Source organism: Magnolia sinica, chromosome 9 (assembly GCF_029962835.1).
Source record: "Magnolia sinica isolate HGM2019 chromosome 9, MsV1, whole genome shotgun sequence".
Classification (NCBI taxonomy): domain Eukaryota; kingdom Viridiplantae; phylum Streptophyta; class Magnoliopsida; order Magnoliales; family Magnoliaceae; genus Magnolia; species Magnolia sinica.
In genome coordinates this window covers 31372701-31394791 of record NC_080581.1, presented here as the reverse complement: position 1 = coordinate 31394791, position 22091 = coordinate 31372701, and the positions used below count along the sequence as shown (strand labels likewise).

The following is a 22091-nucleotide window of genomic DNA, read 5'->3' as shown; positions in this document are numbered from 1 at the left end:
ATTTCGGAGATGAAATTATTTTTTAAGGGGGATAGATTGTAACGTCTCGGATTTTTGTCAACTTGGAGTTAGACATCCTTGGGCAATGGGTCAATCATAACCCCTCATTGACTTCTCAGAATTCAATCCTAAATCTCAAATCCCCCTTTTAACCCATTTCCTTCAAAATCTCACACTTCACCACCTTATTCTTTAAAATTTTCTAAGTACTTTCATATTAGACACTAAACCTATAGTTTAAATGATGAAGAACAATATTTAAAGTAAAAGTTTTTATAAATAGTAAATAAATAAATAAAATGGGTTTTTGACCATTAACCTTAAGGAATATGACAAAATAAATAGGTTATTTGGATAGATCAGCTTCTCCTACCCCAAAATCATATATTGCACATCAAATAACTCATCACGGTTTGTAAAATACACACATTGCAAAATTTTCATAGCAAAACACCACCAAACACCACAGCGGGTGGGCGGTGCCACTGCTGGAGCACCAAGTTATGGTGGACCCTCACTACAGATTTTCTGCACTTTTCGATCGAATTCAAAAAGTCATATCTCCCTCGTTATAACTCCGATTTAGGTGATTCAAAAGCCAGATAGAAGCTTGATAAGTCTAGTTTCATATAAAAATAAGAGAAAAATATAATAGTTTTTTAATATAGTTAAATTTAGGTTGATGTGACAATTATCTAAAAATTATTGGTTTGGACAGCTGCTGTTTCTAGAATTTTTAAAAATTTTTCTACTGCACAAAATCTAATGAAACTTAGTAGAGATGAAATAGACTTGATGAAAAACTACTAAAAAAATAATTAAAATAATATACTAACTGAAAGTACCAGAAAGAGGCATAAAACTGCCCTGGGACCATATTTTGTCGTAATTAGGGCATAATTTAATTAAGTATTAAACTGAATAATCAGTAGAATTAGCTTGAACCAATTTTTATACAAAATACAAGACCCAAAATGAGTAGAAATGCTAATGGTACATTGCCTACAAAATTAGGATCCATCTCAAAACACAGTTGCTCTCGGGAGCATCATGAAACTCCGTATCGGACCTGGACCGCGCGTCGAAAGTCCGATTGCCCCAAAACTATACAGTTATGACTGCAGTACTAGACTTGACAACCACCTCAGAAATCAAGTAATAATAATACCCAAAAATGCACAACTTGAGCCCGGAGTGAAGTGTGTGAGAAATGCGAATATCTTTAGGAAATGAACTGAAACTTAAAATAATTGAGACTTTCGCTTGCAGGCCGAATCTAAGGATGACCCAATTTCACCCTCGGATCAGGAAAATTTTCCAACACAGGTCAGTGTACTTGTAACCCTGATTGAGTACCGGTGACCGTTGAATTGAAACTGGTCCCCCGCGGTCGATCCACTAATCCGATCAGGCCGAGATCTTAGCTTAACCTAAATCCAATGTCAGGAAGCTTAAGTCTAACCGCATGCGGAAAAGGGGCCTCCATATGTGCTCCATTGGATTGAAACGACCAGTCTTTGGCTATAACCTAAGTATACCATGGCCCTGGGGCCGTTCCCATCAGTTATAGGCCTATATAAAGGCCTGAAACCCTCTCTCTCCCTTCACTTACGAATTTGAAACCCTAGGTGAGAGAAGAGAGAAAGAAAGAGGAGGAAAGAAAGAGAAAGTGTGAAGGAAAGCTAGGGTTTGCGGCAGAGATTCTTCTCTGCTGCTCTACGTATCGTATCACTGCTACTTGTTGAGGGTCAAATATTACATATTAGACCCAGTTGTTGTCTGAATTTACGAAAAAGGTACTGTTTAACGGTCCAATTTAATCGTGTTTGTGCTGCAAGGTGTAATTACGAGCTTGGACTGAAACAGGGTGTTAAAAGCGTGGTTTTAACGCTCTGAAGTCACCAAGGCAAGGAACAGATCCCAGGAGAGTATGATCGACGGATTTACACGCCAGAGATTCGAGAAAATCGAGAAACTAAAGCTTAAATGGCTTGAATGACGTCCAGAATGCAAGATCACAGGGTTTCCACCATCCGTTCAGCTCAAAACTTCATACATAGCTTGAAGACCATAAATGAACTGTACACGTAAAATTTCAGCTCTCGGATCCCTCTGGAAGTGGCTAAACTGACAGATCAGCCCATAAAATTTTGATTTGGGGCCCACCTGATATGGGGATATGCTTTGATTTTGGTCTCAACCCTTTAAATTAAATAAGGGAAGGAATGGACGGAGCGGATTCTATAATATGCATCACAATGGACCCTACTTGAGAGCGTGAGTGTGCACCATGTGCACACTCCCGCCGCGCACCATACCATCTAAATCGGTTAGCTCAATGCTGACCGATACAAATTCAAACAAAGAAATTCAAGAATGGCCAACGTTCTTACAACCGACCGACGGTTTTAGTAGTGGGGCCCACTCATCATTCAAATGGATGATCCAGACCGTCCATTCACTCAGGGGGTGGTCAAAACCCTTGCCAAGCTTTCTTTTTGACACCATGCAAGATATCGCACGTTCCTAGCCGTTAAACACAAAATGGACGGTGAAGTAGATAGACTTGTGGGCCACACTGAAATCATCTCGGTCTTGGCCTGTCTGGAGATATTTTTATCATAAATATAATGGACAGAATGGAATTTCCATGAAACGTCGTCCTGAGGCCTACCGATCATCAAAGCAGCGGTCCGTAAGCTCTGTTTCACAACAAAGATTGCGAAGGAATGTTGTGGGCCACCCTCTGACTTGATCAGTCCGATCCGGACCGTCCAGTATAAGACCAAGGACCCTCTCACCTCAGCATAGGTGGATAATTTCAAGAAACCAAGGAGATAAAATTTCGATCGTCCAAATGAAAGAAGGCCGGTGGCTTTACAAGTTCCGTGGGCCGCAGCATAGAACGTCCAGGAGTACCATATTCCATCCAGTTTTTCGAGGAGGACGCCATGGACAGAGTGGATTTCTCCGATGACATCAATAATGGGTCCCACCAAACACCAGCGTAAGTCCAGTTACGCATGCACGAACATTGCATCTATTCGGTGACCATGGAAGATGATCAGTCCTTTTATCTGGACAATCTAAAATCCTCCCAAGGTACAACTGACCAACTCCGAGTTGATTGAATGGATTAGATCTCACGGAAGCGTTGCTAATCGAGAGATTTTCGCGGCCGAATTCTCACATAAAGAAGGAGACATTCTTACGCTATGCGTAAAAGCTACACACGGACTTCTCCACCAACTTTGCTTCTTATAGAGAGAGAGAGAGAGAGAGAGAGAGAGAGAGAGAGAGAACGTGGGACGATCGAATCTTTTAAAGGTGTGCAGCTGTGGAGCACAGAAGAGAGAGAGAGAGAGAGAGAGAGAGAGAGAGAGTAATATTTATTTTTATTGTTTCTTTTTATATTGAGCCTAATCATGTCGGGCTAAACCTCTTAGCTAGGGCTAAGAGGTGAAGCTTGTAGCATGATGGGAGAATTTATGCATGTGCCTTTTGTTTAGATTGAAGGGATTTTGATTTAATTTTATTATGAGAATATTTTTAGTTTTTAATGGTTTGTTGTGACTGAAATTACAATGGGTTTACGATGGCTTTGAGTATTTCTTTTTCCTTATTTTGATTATGACGTCAGGAAGCCCTGTTGTTCGCCATTATCTCCTGGGCATGGTTGGATGTCGGTACCCTTCCTAACCTTCATAATCATCTGATTGGTTGTTAATTAGTTTAATTCTGTTATTTACTTTGTCTCCTGGGCATGGTTTGGTGATGGAATCTATTCTAATTCATATACCTTCAATCTCTTAAAAACTATATCAAAGGAAGTTCAGTCTTGATTTTCATGAAGATGGGACTCTAAGTCCAGTTGAGTTCTTGAAACAGGCATAAGATTTCCCTGATCTCTACAAGTGGATCCTCTGAATCCCTAGTTTCCTTTCCTTGAATTCTTTAAGTTTTAGATTAGTATTTCACCATTATTCCTCAAATTCAATCGATTTAGATTTTATCTTGGTCTAGTTCTATTTCTACTTAGTTTCAAATTACGTACAAGTTTCAGTCCCTTGGGATTCGACCTCGGTCTCACCGAGTTTATTACTACATCACAACCCTATACTTGGAGAGTGAACAAGTTTTTGGCGCCGTTGCCGGGGATTGACGATTCGTTTTCTAAAATCAACTAGTTTTAGGATTATTTTAAGATTAGAATTTTTCAAACTTTAGGTTTAGGTTTTCTGATTTCTAGAAACTAACCTGTTTTCCTATTTTGTAGGATCCTGACATAAACTTCTAAATTGGTATTCCCTTTCTAATTCCTCTACTTTTTCTATTTTTAGAATTAGGGTTTGAGTTTTAGAAATTTTTTATTCTAGTATTTTTCTATTTTTAGGAAATAGTTTATTTTTAGAAACTTTCTAATTTTAGGTTTGGATTTTCTATTTTAGAAACTTTCTAATTCTGGATCTTCTTTTTAGAAACTAACTTAGCTTCTAGGTTTAGGGAACTTTCCTTTTTAGAAACTAACTTTTTATTTTTATTTTTAGTAATTTTCTAATTCTAACTCTTTTAGAATCTAACTTTGTTTCCTAATTTATTTTTAGAAATTTTCTACTTGTAGACTTTTTGTTTAGAAACTAACTTTCCTATTTTGTAGGCTTTTAAGATAGAAATTTCTAATTCGGTAAGCTCTTTCGCTACTTTCTATTTTTCAGATCTCTTTTAGTAACTTACTTTCTAGTTTAGGACTTTCCTAATTTATTTTAGAAATTTCCACTTTCTTTTAGGAATTTCTTCTTTTAGAAACTAGTTTACTTTTATCTTTGTTTTTAAGGATTTTCTAATTTTAGACCTGCTCTTTAGAAACTGACTTGGTTTATTTTCTTTTGCAGGTTTTTAACTTAGGGACTCCAAATTGGTAACTTCTTTCCAACCTTCTCTTTCTTTCTAGATTTTCTTTTCCTTTCTTAGGATTAGGTTTCGAATTTGATTGAGGGCTGCGAGTGTTTCATGCCCAAGTGGGCTCGTGACAACAATCGACGTCTCTTAACTAAAGGAGGATTGGTTGAGGGGTTAACTATCCATCGGAGGACTAAACACCACTCGAGATCCTCTGAGTTAATTGAAGTGATGGCTGAAAACCAACATCTTCTACCCCAACCTAGGGTGGAGGACATTCAGGATGAGAATGAGGTGCATCAAGCACCCCCGCCTCGTACTTTACGAGATTATTTACAACCAGTGGGGGTGATTACACCCTCATGCATGATTTTTTCTAAAAATACAGGACATATGGACATCAAGCCAGGGGTTATCCAACTCCTTCCTAAGTTCCATGGGCTTGAATCTGAAGAACCATATCTCAATTTGAAAGAGTTTGATGAGATCATAGCCACTTTATATTTTCAAAATGTGTCTGAGGACACAGTTAGGCTAAAACTCTTTCCTTTTTTCCATGAAGGAGAAGGCTAAGACATGATTACATTCACTGCGTCCTAGATCCATTGGCACATGGAATGATATGCAGAGGGAATTTATAAAGAAATTTTTTTCACATCATAAAATGATTACCCTTAGAAAAGCAATCATGAACTTCACCCAAAAGGAGGATGAAACATTTTACCAATGTTGGGAAAGGTTCAAGGAATTGGTCAGTTCATGCCCACAACACGGCTTTGAAACGTGGCGCATTACAAATTTTTTCTACGATGGACTGACATCTTCCATGCGCTAAATGGTCGAGACAATGTGTAATGGAGAATTCATTAATAAAAATGTCGACGAGGTATGGGATTACCTCGATAGTCTTGCTGAAAAAATACAATCATGGGATTATTACCCAAAATCGAACACCACGTCTAGGCCGACTCAATCTAAGCAGAAAGGTGGATTGTATCTCTTGAAAGAAGAGGATGATCTCAAGTATAAAGTGACTACGCTCATAAGAAAATTTGAGGCCATGGAAGGAAAGAATGATAAGGTTAATGAAAGTGTTTGCGGCATCTGTGATTGCAACATTTACACAACTAAAAATTGTCCTACAATACCTGCCTTTCGAGAAGTGTTGAATGAACAATCCAATGCCGTAAATACTTATCAAATACCTTTCAATAGACCGACCTCTAATACGTACAATCCTGGTTGGAAAAATCATCCAAACTTTAGTTGGAGAAAAGGACAAACTGCTACCCCTCAAGGTTTCTTCAATCAAATTCCAAATCAAGGGAAACCTTAAGAGGATCTAATGCAAAAACATATTCGAGAACAAGAGCTACTTAATCAAAATTCGGCACAAGCATTTCATGAAGTTCACACAGCATTAGGAACGCTTGCGTCATCTATTCAAAGGATAAAGTCACAATTAACAAGTGGAGGGAAGGGGATGCTTCCTGCTCAACCTCTCCTCAATCCCAAACCGCAATATGAAATAAGTGACCCTAGCTCTTTAAATCAAATGGAGCACACTAAATCCATCACCACTCTTAGGAGTGGGAAGATCATTGATAAAACCCTTCCGGTTAGGCCCGAAAAGCCTCAAGAACTAGAAGAGGACAACAATGATGGATCTAGTGAGGCCCCATAAAAATTAGAACCGGAACTTCTAGAAAAGCCAGTTGCTCCATTTCCCTAACGGTTGGTTGCACCAAAACCTCTTTCTAACTCTCAGGATATCCTAGAGGTGTTGAAACAAGTGAAAGTCAACATTCCTCTACCTGATGTCGTAAAACAGATACATTCATATGCCAAATTCCTGAAAGACTTATGCACGACCAAATGACGCAAAGTATTCAAAAGAAGATCTTCTTGACCGAGAAAGTGAGTGTCATCCTAAAGCAAGATGTGCCACAGAAATTCAAAGATCCCGGTAGCCCAACCATATCATTTGTAATCGGGGACCATTGAATTGATCACGCACTTCCTGACTTAGGAGCAAGCATCAATCTGATTCCCTACTTGGTATACAAACAGTTAGGTTTGGGTGAATTAAAACCCACCCTAACTATACTACAACTTGTTGATCGCTCTGTTCGTGTACCAAGAGGGATAATTGAGGATGTGTTGGTCCAAGTTGATAGATTTTACTACCCTGTAGATTTTATCATCTTGGATACCGAATCTACCAATAACATGAGCACTCAGATTCCCGTCATTCTTAGTCGCCCATTCCTTGCCACTTTAAATGCAATCATCAATTGCAAGAATGGTGTCATGACTATGTCTTTTGAGAATATGACATTGGAGTCAAACATCTTTTTCAGTAACGGTAAAAACTTAGAGGATGATGACGATTTCCACGACATTAACATGATTGACTCTTTAGTGGAAGATACGATACCTCTGACCTTATCCTCTGACCCTCTAGAGATGTGTTTGGCCCACTCCCATGATTTTGATGATGACATGATTAGGGAGACACATGTCTTGCTTGATACTGCACCAGTACTTGAAGTTAACCAGTGGAGGCCATAATTTGAAGAATTGTCATAAACCAATGTAATGCCTCTACCGTCTAACCTCAAGCCACCGAAGCTTGACCTAAAACCTTTGCCCTCTGATTTGAAATACACATATTTAGGTCAAGATGAGACATACCCGGTGGTGATCTCTGCCCATCTGGAAAAAGAACAGGAGAGTATGCTCATATCTACTCTCATTGAGCATAAGGGAGCCCTTGGATGGACGATAGCAGACCTCAAAGGAATCAACCCCTCGATTTGTACTCACCGCATATATCTTGAGGATAATGTGAAGACTACTCAACAATCACAACGTAGACTAAATCCAAACATGAGGGAAGTGGTTAAGGTCGAGGTTCTTAAACTATTGGATGTGGGTATCATATACCCCATATCCGATAGTCAATGGGTGAGTCCAACTCAGGTGATTCCTAAGAAGTCCGGGATCACTATCGTAGCCAATGCCAATAATGAACTCGTGCCAACTAGAGTTACTACTGGTTGGAGAATGTGCATTGACTACAGGAAGCTGAATACTGTCACGAGGAAGGACCACTTTTCTTTCCCTTCATTAATCAAATTTTGGAAAGGCTAGCTGGTCATTCCTATTACTTTTTCCTTGACGGGTATTCGGGTTACAATCAGATTGAAATCACCCCTGAGGATAAGGAAAAGACCACATTTACATGTCCCTACGGCACCTTTACCTACAGAAGGATGCCATTCGGATTATGTAATGCCCCTGCCACCTTTCAGTGATGTATGATGAGTATCTTTTCTGACATGGTGGGGAAATATCTAGAGGTCTTCATGGATGATTTTTCTGTTTTCGGTTCATCTTTCAGCGAGTGCTTAGAGAGTCTTAAATGTGTGCTGAAAAGATGTGAAGAAAAGAACTTGGTACTTAATTGGGAGAAGAGCCATTTCATGGTTCATAAGGGAATTGTTCTTGGACATATTATCTCATCCAAAGGAATCGAGGTGGATAAGGCAAAAATTGATCTTATCTCTAACCTACCTCCACCCAAGAACATACGGGACATGCGATCCTTCTTAGGACACGCTGGATTTTACAGAAGATTCATGACTTTAGTCTCATCTCTCACCCTTTATGTAATCTACTTCAAAAGGATGCACCATACGAGTGGACTGAGCCATGTCAAGAAGCTTTTACTAAGCTTAAGGGCATGTTAACTAGTGCACCCATCATACAACCACCCAACTGGGGCATTCCTTTTGAACTTATGTGTAACGCGTCTGATTATGCTCTTGGGGCGGTTCTAGGCCAGAGAAAAGATAAGAAACCCTACGTTATTCATTATGCGAGTAAGACTCTAAATCCTGCCCAAGTGAACTACTCGACTACGAAAAAGAAACTCTTAGCCGTAGTGTTCGCTTTGAAAAAATTCTGGTCCTACTTGATCGGATCCAAGATCGTTATTTACACTGATCACGCGGCGCTCAAGTATCTTCTGTCTAAGAATGATGCTAAGCCCCGCTTGATATGATGAATCCTCCTACTCTAGGAATTTGACCTAGAAATAAAAGATAAAAAGAGAGTAGAGAACGTAGTTGCTGACCATCTTTCTCGCCTTAATCACTCTGATTCCCTTGAAACGACACATATCAATGACATGTTCCCTGATGAACAATTGTTCAGAGTCTCCCATTCACCTTGGTTCGCTGATATTGCTAATTATCTTGCCACAGGTTCCATACCGACACATTGGACTATGCAAGATAAGAAGAAAATTTTCACCGAGGTACGCAACTTTTTCTGGGATGATCTATATTTATTTAAATATTGCCCAGACCAAATCTTAAGGAGATATGTGCCAGACGTTGAGCATCAGAGTGTCATCTCTTTCTGTCATTCACAGGCCTGTGGTGGTCACTTTTCTGCCAAAAAGACCACAGCGAAGATTTTACAGTGTGGCTTTTACTGGCCCACTATGTTTAGGGACACTCATGAGTTTTACAAAGCTTGTGAGCGTTGTCAGAAATTGGGAGCATTGTCCCATCAAAATATGATGCCCTTGAATCCCATTCTTATCATCGAGGCATTTGATTGCTGGGGCATTGATTTCGTGGGACCATTCCCCCAATCTTTTGAAAATATATATATTTTGCTCGCTGTAGACTATGTCACTAAATGGGTTGAAGTGATTCCGTGTCGGAATAATGACCATCGCACGGTCATTAAATTCCTAAAAGAGAACATCCTTTCCCGATTCGGAATGCCTCGAGCTATCATTAGTGTGGGGGCTCTTACTTTTGTAATAGGTCATTCGAGAGTTTAATGAAGAAATACGAAATCTCTCATAAGATGAGCACCCCATATCACCCACAGACAAGTGAGCAAGTTGAGATTTCCAATAGAGAGATCAAACATATTTTGGAGAAAACGGTTAATCCTGACCGTAACGATTGGTCGATCCGATTGACTGATGCCTTATGCGCTTACCGTACTATGTTTAAAACCCCTATTGGAATGTCTCCCTTTAGACTTGTCTATGGGAAGGCTTGCCACTTGCCTATGGAGTTAGAACATAGAGCCTACTTGGCAATCAAAAAATTGAATTCCAATCTGGACAACGCCGGCTCGCTACGCAAACTTCAGTTGAATGAACTCGAAGAAATTCGGAACGATGCATACAAGAACTCGAGAATTTACAAGGAAAGAATGAAGGCGTTTCATGACCAACGTCTTCTACGGAAATCATTCACACCTGGTCAGAAAGTCCTTTTGTATAATTCTCGATTACATCTCTTTCCAGGTAAGCTTCGATCTCGTTGGACTGGCCCTTACATTGTGGCCACTGCGTATCCTCATGGGGCCGTTAAGATAAGAGATCCTGACAATGGCAAGGAGTTTAAAGTAAATGGACATCGCTTAAAGCCATTTGTCGAGAAATTTGATTCAGAGGACATGTCCATACCTCTGACTGATCCTGTTTACCAGGATAGATCTCCTAGTCTGATGGAGGTATAGTTAAGTTTCCTATTTTCATAAGACTAGGGTAGTTTGCTTTATGCTGTTCTAGGTTAATTTGCTTTCTACATTATTTTAATATAGTTTTCTTTTGTTAGTTTCTTTCTTGTGCTGACTTGCTTTCATGCTGAGATCTTTGTGTAAAAGCTTCTTGAATCCCTCGTCCAGGTACAATCTTCCCATCACTTCTCATTTATTTTCATTATCTCATGTACATTGCGAGCATATCTTTTACATTGAGGACAATGTAGATTTTTAGTTGGGGGTGGGAGATTAGGTCCCCTAATCAGTATTTTATCGGTCTTGAGCAAAAATTGTGAAAATTTTAAAATTTTTCTGGAACTCCTTGTGAATGCGAAGTGATTTTGATGGCCGTCTTGAATTTAGACTTACAAGATACATGATGTTGGTGATTTATGTCTCTTGGACTTAATTGTCTAATAAATTTCACAGTTGAGAGTGACTTATCAATCCTGATTAGAAGTTTTAAACATTGATTGAATCATAATTTTACATGTTACATCTCGCTTACACATTGATGTTTCAGTTCAATATTGAAGGACTAACTTGGGAATCACTAAGCATGAAAGGAACCAGCCTGGACAATTTGTCCGTCACGATCAATTGAAGAAAAAGAAAATACCTAGCTAAAAAAAAAAAAAAAAACAGATACCTTTGAAAAGGGTTGGGCGAATAATCTTTACAATAAATTTGCTCCCTATAGGTGTAGATTTAATTCCCCATGGATGATATGTGAAAAGGGTTGGGTGTACAGTCTTCACCATAGGTTTACTCCCTATAGGTGAGGATTTGATTCCCCTTCTTGGAGTTACTTTTAATGGAAAAATCAAAAGCTAGAAGAATGAAAAGATGATCTGTGAGGCAAGTTTTGGTTATCTTGAATTCTCTTGTTAGTTACCAATGATATCGTAAAATAGAGAAGTGAACCTTAATGATAAGCCGAGATTACACTATACACTCATGGATCTTAATATTTAAAATTTTTGCTAATTGATGGATTAATACTTTGATTCTAATTATGAAGTTTACCGTGTGCTTGAGTCTAAGAGAGAGTAATGCCTAACATTCAGGAATTTTAAAATTCTAGTATCTGGTTTGTTTTGCAAAATTCACTCTAGTACATAGAAATTATCATGTAGTTCTCAACTTATTTTTCGCATACTTTGCTCGGGACTAGCAAGATGCGGGTTGGGGGTTGTGTTGAGAGTCAAATATTACATATTAGACCCCAGTTATTGTTTGAATTTACAAACATGGTACTATTTAACGGTCCAATTTAATCGTGTTTGTGCTGCAAGGTGTAATTACGAGCTTGGACTGAAACAGGGTGTTAAAAGCATGGTTTTAACACTCTGAAGTCACCAATGCAAGCGACGGATCCCAGGAGACTATGATCGACGGATTTACACACCAGAGATTTGAGAAAATCGAGAAACTGAAGCTTAAATGGCTTAAATGACGTCCAGAATGCAAGATCACAGGGTTTCCACCATCCGTTCAGCTTAAAACTTCATACATAGCTTGAGGACTATAAATGAACCGTACACGTAAAATTTCAGCTCTCGGATCCCTCTGGAAGTGGCTAAAATGACAGATCAGCCCACAAAATCTTGATTTGGGGCCCACCTAATATGGGGATATGCTTTGATTTTGGTCTCAACCCTTTAAATTAAATAAGGGAAGGAATGGACGGAGCGGATTCTATAATATACATCACGATGGACCCTACTTGAGAGCATGAGTGTGCACCACGTGCACACTCCCGCCGCGCACCATACCATCAAAATCAGTCAGCTCAATGCTGACCAATACAAATTCAAAAAAAGAAATTCAAGAACAGCCAGCGTTCTTGCGACCGACCGACGCTTTTAGTAGTGGGGCCCACTCATCATACAAATGGATGATCCAGACCGTCCATTCACTCAAGGGGGTGGTCAACACCCTCGCCAAGCTTTCTTTTTGACACCATGCAAGATATCGCACATTCCTAGCCGTTAAACGCAAAATGGACGGTGAAGTAGATAGACTTGTGGGCCACACCGAAATCATCTTGGTCTTGGCCTGTCTGGAGGTATTTTTGTCATAAATACAATGGACGGAATGAAATTTCCATGAAACATCGTCCTGGGGCCCACCGATCATCAAAGCAGCGGTCCGAAAGCTCTATTTTGCAACAGAGCTTGCGGAGGAATGTTGTGGGCCACCCTCTGAATTGATCAGTCCGATCTGGACCGTCCAATATAAGACCAAGGACCCTCTCACCTCAGCCTAGGTGGATAATTTCAAGAAACCAAGGAGATAAAATTTCGATCGTCCAAATGGAAGAAGGACGGTGGCTTTACAAGTTCCGTGGGCCGCAGCATAGAACGTCCACGAGTACCATATTCCATCCGGTTTTTCGAGGAGGACGCCATGGATGGAGTGGATTTCTCTGATGACATCAATAATGGGTCCCACCAAACACCAGCGTAAGTCCAGTTATGCATGCACGAACATTGCATCTGTTCGGTGACCATGGAAGATGATCGGTCCTTTTATCTGGACAATCTAAAATCCTCCCAAGGTACAACTGACCAACTCCGAGTTGATTGAACGGATCAGAACTCACAGAAGGGTTGTTAATCGAGAGATTTTCATAGCCGAATTCTCACATAAACAAGGAGACATTCTTATGCCATGCGTAAAGCTACGCACAGACTTCTCCACCGACTTTGCTTCTTATAAAAAGAGAGAGAGAGAACGTGGGACGATCGAATCTTTTAAAGGTGTGCAGCCGTGGAGCACAGAAGAGAGAGAGAGAGAGTAATATTTATTTCTATTGTTTCTTTTTATGTTGAGCCTAATCATGTTGGGCTAAACCTCTTAGCTAGGGCTAAGAGGTGAAGCTTGTAGCGTGATGAGAGAATTTATGCGTGTGCCTTTTATTTAGATTGAAAGGATTTTGATTTAATTTTATTATGAGAATATTTTTAGTTTTTAATGGTCTGTTGTGACTGAAATTACAATGGGTTTGCGATGGCTTTGAGTATTTCTTTTTCTTTATTTTGATTATGACGTTAGGAAGCCCTGTTGTTCGCCATCGTCTCCTGGGCATGGTTGGATGTCGGTACCCTTCCTAACCTTCATAATCATCTGATTGGTTGTTAATTAGTTTAATTCTGTTGTTTACTTTGTCTCCTGGGCATGGTTTGGTGATGGAATCCATTCTAATTTATATACCTTTCATCTCTTAAAAACTATATCAAAGGAAGTTCAGTCTTGATTTTCATGAAGATGGGACTCTAAGTCCAGTTGAGTTCTTGAAACAGGCATAAGATCTCCCTGATCTCTACAAGTGGATCCTCTGAATCCCTAGTTTCCTTTCATTGAATTCTTTAAGTTTTAGATTAGTATTTCACCATTATTCCTCAAATTCAATCGATTTAGATTTCATCTTGGTCTAGTTCTATTTCTACTTGGTTTCAAATTACGTACAGGTTTCAGTCCCTTGGGATTCGACCTCGGTCTCACCGAGTTTATTACTACATCACAACCCTATACTTGGGGAGTGAACACTACCGTATCGCTATACCAGCGATTTTGGTTCCGTTTTTAGGTAAGAAATCCTAACCCTAACCTATTTTAGGGTTTCAAATAGAGTAAATGATGAAATAGCTAATCCATTTCATACTGTAGGTTGCAGTTGTGACGTAGACGACGAGTTCGAGAACGAACTGAGTTCTTTACGTGTTTACCGGTGTAAGGTGCAGACTATAAACATTTAGGTTATGGTTTTCAAGGCTTTCAATGTCAATAATGATTTATGTCTAACTTGATTGTTATCACATATGCTTAGATATGACGTTTTCCGTATATTTCACATATATGTAAACTATGTTGGTTTTCAGTGCATTCTATGTGTTTGTTGAAATGTCTAAATGAATATGGAATTATGATTTGTGCTTGTTATGGTGGATGCTTGAGACTACATGATGGTTGTACGTGTGGCAACACCTATGTGGAAAGGATTTGCTATAATATGCGTTTAAACTAATTTGTTACATATATGTAATATGTATAGTCTAAGTGTTTGATAAAATGCCTAAATGAGAAAATGCTTGATGTAATGTACTTAATGAGGGTGTTGAGATGGGATTCTCAATTCCCTTATAGATAGTTACAGTTTCCTTTGTGTAACCTATCTTAGTATTACGTGGTTTACTGATGAAATGCATATGTACGGTAACATGTGTAGTATGTGTTTGTTGAAATGTTCGAATGAGATTTATGTTTAGATTTGTTTATCACATGCTATCTTGGATTATCACATGTAAATGCTATTGCTTGGAGTGTGTTTGGGGCTATGATGTAGTGCAGACAATGAGCAATGGTTTGCAATCGGTGGCCGAACTGTTTGGCCACGTTAGATACGTTTGAGGAATCCGAGTCGTACGTTGACTGTCGACAGTAGTTAAGCCACACGGAATGCTTACGCGCTCCATGTCGATCAACTCGACGTATGCTCGTACCAGTCAAGCTTGTCAAGCAACCCAATTGGCCTAATCTATGTTTACCATGTATGGATGCTACTGTTTAAATCTAAGGTACCAACTTACCAATATAAAGCCCGTTTAACCTTGGTACCTCGATTTGTTAAAACTCATGAGCCGGACATGGTGGTATGGGATACCGTGGTCGAGTTGTTGGCCTACGCTAGGGTGATTAGCCTCCCCGTGTGACCAATGAGTAACCCAAACTTGTGAGCCGAATACGGTGGTATGGGACATTGTATTCAAGCTGTCGGCTTACATTGGCGCAGCCTGGCTGTAGTCCCCAGTCGGGTTGGTGACGAGCCTTCGAAAATAGACTGCCAGTTGGTAAGGCATTGGTGGATGACCTCGAGTATACACTAGGACTACACTAAGGTGACTAGTCTTTCCTTAGTAACCTCAAGTATAAACTAGGCCTGCGCTGATGGTGACAAGCTTCTCCGTAGCGACCTAGAACTACCTATCATATGAGACTAACTAGGATTGACGACCCTAGATGGATCAATGTTTAAATATATGATATATAGGAAGGTCCCTTAGCTTCCCAATCCTGCTGTATGAATATGTCTAATTAAGAACTTGGTTAACACGACCATGCATCGCATTGCACGGTGCTTTGACGAGAAAGTGCACAGAGGAAGGGGTGCATGCCGTGATCGTAAGATGTTGTCGTAAGAGGGAGTGTAGGCGAGGGCATGTATCATTAATACATAGCATGTTTACATTAACCAGAGTACTTAGGGATGCTTGATTGTATTGATTTATCATTACTGCTTGATTGAAGTGATAACATGTTAACCTTTGCTTCGTAGTTCCACTGAGTTGATCACTCACTCCCACGTTCTGGAACAGTGTTTTAAATACCAATCAAACTCTGTCTTAGTTACAGGTGATGGCAATGCTTATGAGGCAGAGCCAGACTATTACGATGACGAGGAGGAGTTCTCCTATATGCAACTCTCTAGCAGGTCTATGTAGACCTGGAGTTGCGCTGACGGGGCTACAGGGTTTTGGATAGAGAACATTACACTTTCTAATTTTGTACATTTTTGAATTAAACTTGTAATTATTTAACCTAGTGACATTCATACTTTGAGGGCTTGCTATTACTTTTCTACAATTTATATACATATTACAGTCTTCCACTAGCATACTTTAATTGCCTCTGGAGTATTATATGCTGTTTTGGTATATTCTCACTCATGTTTAATGCACTAATATGAACAACATTTAATCATCATTATCTATGTTGCACAACTGATGCGTGGTGTTGAGCTCGTGCTCGACCCCTGATTTTCAGGGTGTTACATGTATGCATTGTACCCATGAGGGGCTCATAGTTGCGGGGTCCTCCATCATCATCTGAATTTTTTTTCTCTCTCTCCTTCTTTCTCTCTTCTTTCGTGAATGACGGCCCACCTTGGTGTATGATCCATGCTGTCCAACTAAGTGGCCCCAACCGGGGCCCACGTCACGGCCACATTGCTGCCCATTTGGGCAGGCCTGTTAGAGGGAAAATGCAAATATTGGCTTGATTCATGGACCCCCACATGCTGTACGTGTGGAGATGGGGCCGTGTCGATGTGCGTGGCTGGTGGGCCACGTGTACATGGACCCCACATTGATGCCGGTGTTCCATTCACACCATCCAGTCATTGGACATCCAGCAGCAGAGGCTGTTGAACAGCATGAAGGTAAAACACAAATATCAGCTTTATGCATAAGCTGGTGGGTCCCACACGTGTGGACCCACCTTTTATGTATGCGTTTCATCCGTGTGGAACCCATGTAATATGTGGGTTTTATCCAGCCGTATGTCCAGCAGAACTGGGACGGTGGATCCCACTACATGGATGTCAGCAGCCGTGTGGGACCACCATGATATACGTGATATCCATCAGTCCATTTTAGGCAGCCGTGGGACCCACTCCACACGTGCTGCACGTGTGGAGGTGGGGCCCACATTAATGTATGTGTTCTGTATCCACGATGTACGTAGAGGGACGCTGGGTCCCAGCAGCGTAACTGCTGTACTGACGTCAGTCAGTGGGTCTCATCTGAGGTACGTGTTATATTCAAACGTCCATCCATTTGGCTGGAGGGGCCCATCATGATATAGGTGTTTTATCTAAGCCGTCCATCGGTGCAGGGCCCACCTACATACGTCTAAGGACGTTAGTTGTTTTTCAAAAAAATAATAATAAAATAATATGTAATGTAATATAATATAATATGATATATATACCATGCATGTGAGGTGGCCCCACGTGGGACCCACCAGACTATTGTCTTTGTAAAAATATGTATATGTATACTGTGTGGGGCCACCATGATGAATGTGATCTGCACCGTCCATCTGGACGGTGCTGCCTGTGCAAGCCACCATCATATATGTATTTCATCCCTCCATCTATCTGGCCAAATGCTGGGCGTACCCCCTGTATGCTATAATTAATATATATATATATATATATATATATATATATATATATATAAAATTTAATAATATAATATTATATTATGTGGGCCCACATGGGACCCACCATGATGTTTGCCTTCGTCCACACTGTCCACTACCTGGGACGGTGGGACCCACCTCATCTAAACTGAGGCCGATTGAAATCTTAGATGGGCCACCACGTGGACTCCAACATGATGTATATGTTATATTCATACCATCCATTTGTATTGGACGTGGGCCCGCCCCACAGGTGTGACAAGTGTGGGTAGGTGGGACCCACCTTGATGCATTTATTTTATATTTACTACGTCTATCTGCCCTGGACAGTGGAATGGATCCCACTGTAATGTATGTGCTTATGCACACCGTCCATCCATTTTAGCTTATGTGGGGCCCACTCCACATGTGCTGCATGTGTGGGATGGGACCCACCCTGATGATGTGTTGTGTATCCGCTCCGTCCATGGCAGATGGGTCCCACCTTGTTTGTATGTATTCTACCTGCGTCATCCAATGGCAGTGGGGTCCACCTGATGTGTGTCATTCATGTGGTCCAGTGACAGCAAGCCCACTATGATGTATTTTATCCATGCTTCCCAATAGATGTGGACCCTATCGTGATGCATTTTATCTACATCGTCTAGATCCGTAGGACCCCACCTTTGATGTATGTTTTGTATGCACACAGTCTAGGCCGTTGGCAGGCCCATTTTGATGTTTATGAGGCCCGGCCCACTATGTATGTGTGAGGCCCACTTGTTGTGTGTGAAGCCCAGTGTAATATATGAGGCCCATTTTTTGTGTGTGAGGCACACTTGATTTATAGGAGGCCCATTGGTGCGACCCAATTATGAGGCCCGATGCGATGTATTTATGGCCCAAGTGTTAAGGCTTGTTATGATGTATATGCGACCCATGAGTGAGGCCCATTGTGATGTGTTTGAGGTCCATGTGATGCGGCCCATCATGATGTGTATTAAGCTCATGTGATCCGGTCCACCATGACGTGTATTAGGACCATGTGATACGGCCCATAGTGATGAGTATGTAACCCTTATATGAGGCCCATTGCGAGGTATATTAGGCCTTTGTGTGAGGCCATGACCCAACCTTATGTTTGGTTCTATGTGGGCCACTCATTGGGAGCAATGTTGGTTGAAAGTTCACATTGATGGGCAATGATGGTTGGATGTCCACACTGTGACCATCTCTTAGGCCTTGTTAGACACATTCTCACAGATTCCGATTTCGATTATCGAGGCCGATTCCATTTGATGAGGCCGATTCCGTTTGTCGAGGCCGATTCCGATTATTGAGGCCAATTCTAATTATCGAGGCTGATTCCGTTTATCAAGGCCGATTCTGTTTGATGAGGCCGAGTATCCAGGCTGATTCCGATTGTCGAGGCCGAATGTATAGGCCAATTCCGATTGTTAAGGCCGAGTATCGAGGCTGATTCCGAGTGTAGAGACCGATTGTATGGCTGATTCCGATTGTCGAGGCCGAGTATCGAGGCCGATTCCGATTGTCGAAGCCGATTCCGATCGTCGAGGCTGAGTACTGAGGCTGATTCCGAGTGTCGATTCCGATTTCGATTGCCGAGGCCGATTTCGATTGCCGAGGCCGATTTCGAGACCTATATGATGTATATGTGGCTTGTGTTTGAGGCCCAATGTGATGTATATGCGGTCTATATTTGAGGCCCATTGTGATGTTTATTTAGCCTGTGTTTGAAGCCCAATGTGATGTATATTAGGCCTATGTGATGAGGCCTATTGTGGTGCATTTGAGGGCCAGGCGATGGAGCCCATTGTGATGTATCTTAGACCCATGTGAGAAGCTCATCGTAATGTGTATTGAGCTCTTGAGTAAGGCCCATGGTGTTGTATATTAGGCCCTTGTGCGAAGCCATGGGTCCACGATATGTTTGACTCTTTGTAGGTCATTCCTTGGGGGCAATGTTGGTTAAATGTCCACATTGTTAAGGTCGATTGTCGATGCCAGTTATTGATACCGATTATGAGTATGTGACTGCATAACATCATGATATATGCCCATACGCATCATCTGCATGTTTGTTATAAGATGTGGTTAGTCATTGCATATGTCATTGGGCAGATTATTATGAAACTCTCTGATAGGTGAAAGTTATCTCACATGAGCGCACGGTATGAGCAGGATCGATGCACGACTTGATTATATGGCTCATGCATCTTGCATTGTGTGTTATGATTACTATACGCCCTAGCGACATCAAAGCCATAGCCTCCACAGACATATCTTGTATGGCCAGATGGGACATTAAAAATCTGTTACTAGCATCGGGTTACCATAGATGACCCTGGGTGAAAATTTCTAAACCCTCTTGGTACAAGAGGACTCCCCAATGTCGAGACTGAGTGGATATATATGAGTGTATGAGGGCCGAATACCAGGAGGCCGGGTCTCCCACTGTGTCGTGGTCCGTTGGGAGGGGGTGTGTCCTTACCCGCCTGAGGGAGTAGGCATAGCTAGGCTGAGTTTGACCAGCTCATGAATGGGTCTGCTATCGACTTGCCGGGTAGATATTGGCTGACTACTGGTCAGGCGGATAGTGAGGTCTCTTCCACTTACCCAGTTGTGTACTTGATAGGGCGCTAAGTTGGTGTAGAGTATACGAGACCCCGGTGATGATCCCAGAGAGGAACCGTACTGATATATGAAATTATTGAGTAGGAGTTGCATATTCATTCATTCACTATCCACTCGGGCTGGTGGTGCGCAACTATTTGTTACAAGTACCTTTGCAATGGTTAGGATTTCGGTTGGGGCGCGCGACTAACCTGAGATCAGGAGTCTACTACATTGAGTCTAACTATTCAAATTTAGGTATGAGACTGGTTTGGATAGAAGTCTCTTGTGATGGACCTTATAGCCTGCGATACTACGTACTATCATCCCGACTTCACACTCCAGCATGATCATTCCATTCGCACCGTATATTGCATTACATCCGCGGCATATGACATTTTGGGTTACTATATTTCTGCATTTATATGACCTAGATAAGGCTAATGGTATTTGTAGCTCTTCGGAATTGCATATTATATTGCATCCTCGAATCTGATATTTGGTTCATTATGTTTCCGCATTACATAGCTGATTTACATTATTTTCTCAGTATATGACATTGTCTTGCTATGTCTTTTCATCGCATATCCTGGATGAGGTTGATGATATTTTATGGACTTGCAGTATTTTCGCTTACTCTAATATCGTGTGATTCATGCCAGTAATTCTGATATTGTATGATTAAGGCATTGTATTGAATACTTGACACTTATCTTGTGCACACACTTACACCACCCTCTAAGCTTTCTATAAGCTTATGCACGATAGATGTGTGCAGGCAACGAAAGGACGCAGTTGAGCTGAGACAGGAGCGTGCGGCAAAGCTTCTGGAGATTTTATTATCTGCATGTATTTCCTTTTCAGTATCATACTCAAATCATTATATTAGTGGATATGTGGTGATGTTGTTCTTATGATTTGGGTATACTTGTGGTTATGCTTCTTATGAGACAAATTCATGTTGAAAATCCTCCTTGTAGGATCCTAGGATCAGAATCTGGCGTATGAGCATTGGGAGCCGAGAATGGGGTACTACGGAGGCTGTTGGCACCGAATTTGGTGATAAGGAATTTTGTGAGTCCGGTTTCTGAGTTTGGGGCGTGACACTAAGTACCTGCCAACTATTTCTTATATGTTCCTAAAAATAAAATAAAATCTAGGAAATCATTCCACTCACTAGAAGAGTTGTTATTGCCTCATTACTTTGATTCTACTACAATACGTACTGTTTATATGATATATTGAGTTGAAATTGGTATTTTTCAACTTACACGTAACTTTCTTACAAGGAATGGCTAAGTTTTCTTACTTCAAAAAGATTTAGCAAGGTGTACTCTCTTCTCACTTGCCATTTCCGTCACACTGCATCTAAATGGCAAGTGGACTACAGGTTGTCGGCATCCTTATCTTTAGTGTATATTGGCTGTATTTCTGACACAAGGGATAAATAAACTAGTGATATGGATGATAAAATGACGATACCTATATATTGGCGATACGCTTGATAATATCACTGATATGTGGGAAAAATGTATTTTCCGGCAGTTTTGATATCGTCACCCTGGAGCTACCGATAATATTGAATAATATCACCAATATTTTGATCAATAGTTGCAACCTGATTTGGGCTTTGACTTGTTTGAGATGGACTAAAATTGAGTTGACTGAGCCACGTTGAGTGAAGTTACTTAGGAACGAGTTGCAAATTGAAATATAGATTTCAAAACTTGCTGAAATTTGTGATATACTAGCACTTCTTACAGGGATATTGAGTGGAATACAACTTTTGATGAAGAAGAATATTATGTAATTAGTATTGGATTCTAGTGCCATAGTCGATTTTCTTCTCATCTTTGCCATCATTTTGTATCCACTTGTATGGACTATTGAGTTGCTTCTTATGTGCCCTTTGAAATGATAAAGCAAGAATGTGCATTATATTTGTTGCCATAACATATTACGGCACTAGTTGTTTCATTGTTGCCATAACATATTACGGCACTACTTGTTTCATTGTTGCC

General features: G+C 40.7%; 1 non-coding gene across 1 annotated transcript; it reads right to left on the bottom strand.

Annotated features, from left to right (window-relative positions):
* Positions 1-5569: 5569 nt before the first annotated feature.
* Positions 5570-5676, bottom strand: LOC131257139 (small nucleolar RNA R71). The gene has a single exon (XR_009177155.1). It is a non-coding gene; the product is annotated as a small nucleolar RNA R71 (small nucleolar RNA).
* Positions 5677-22091: the final 16415 nt, after the last annotated feature.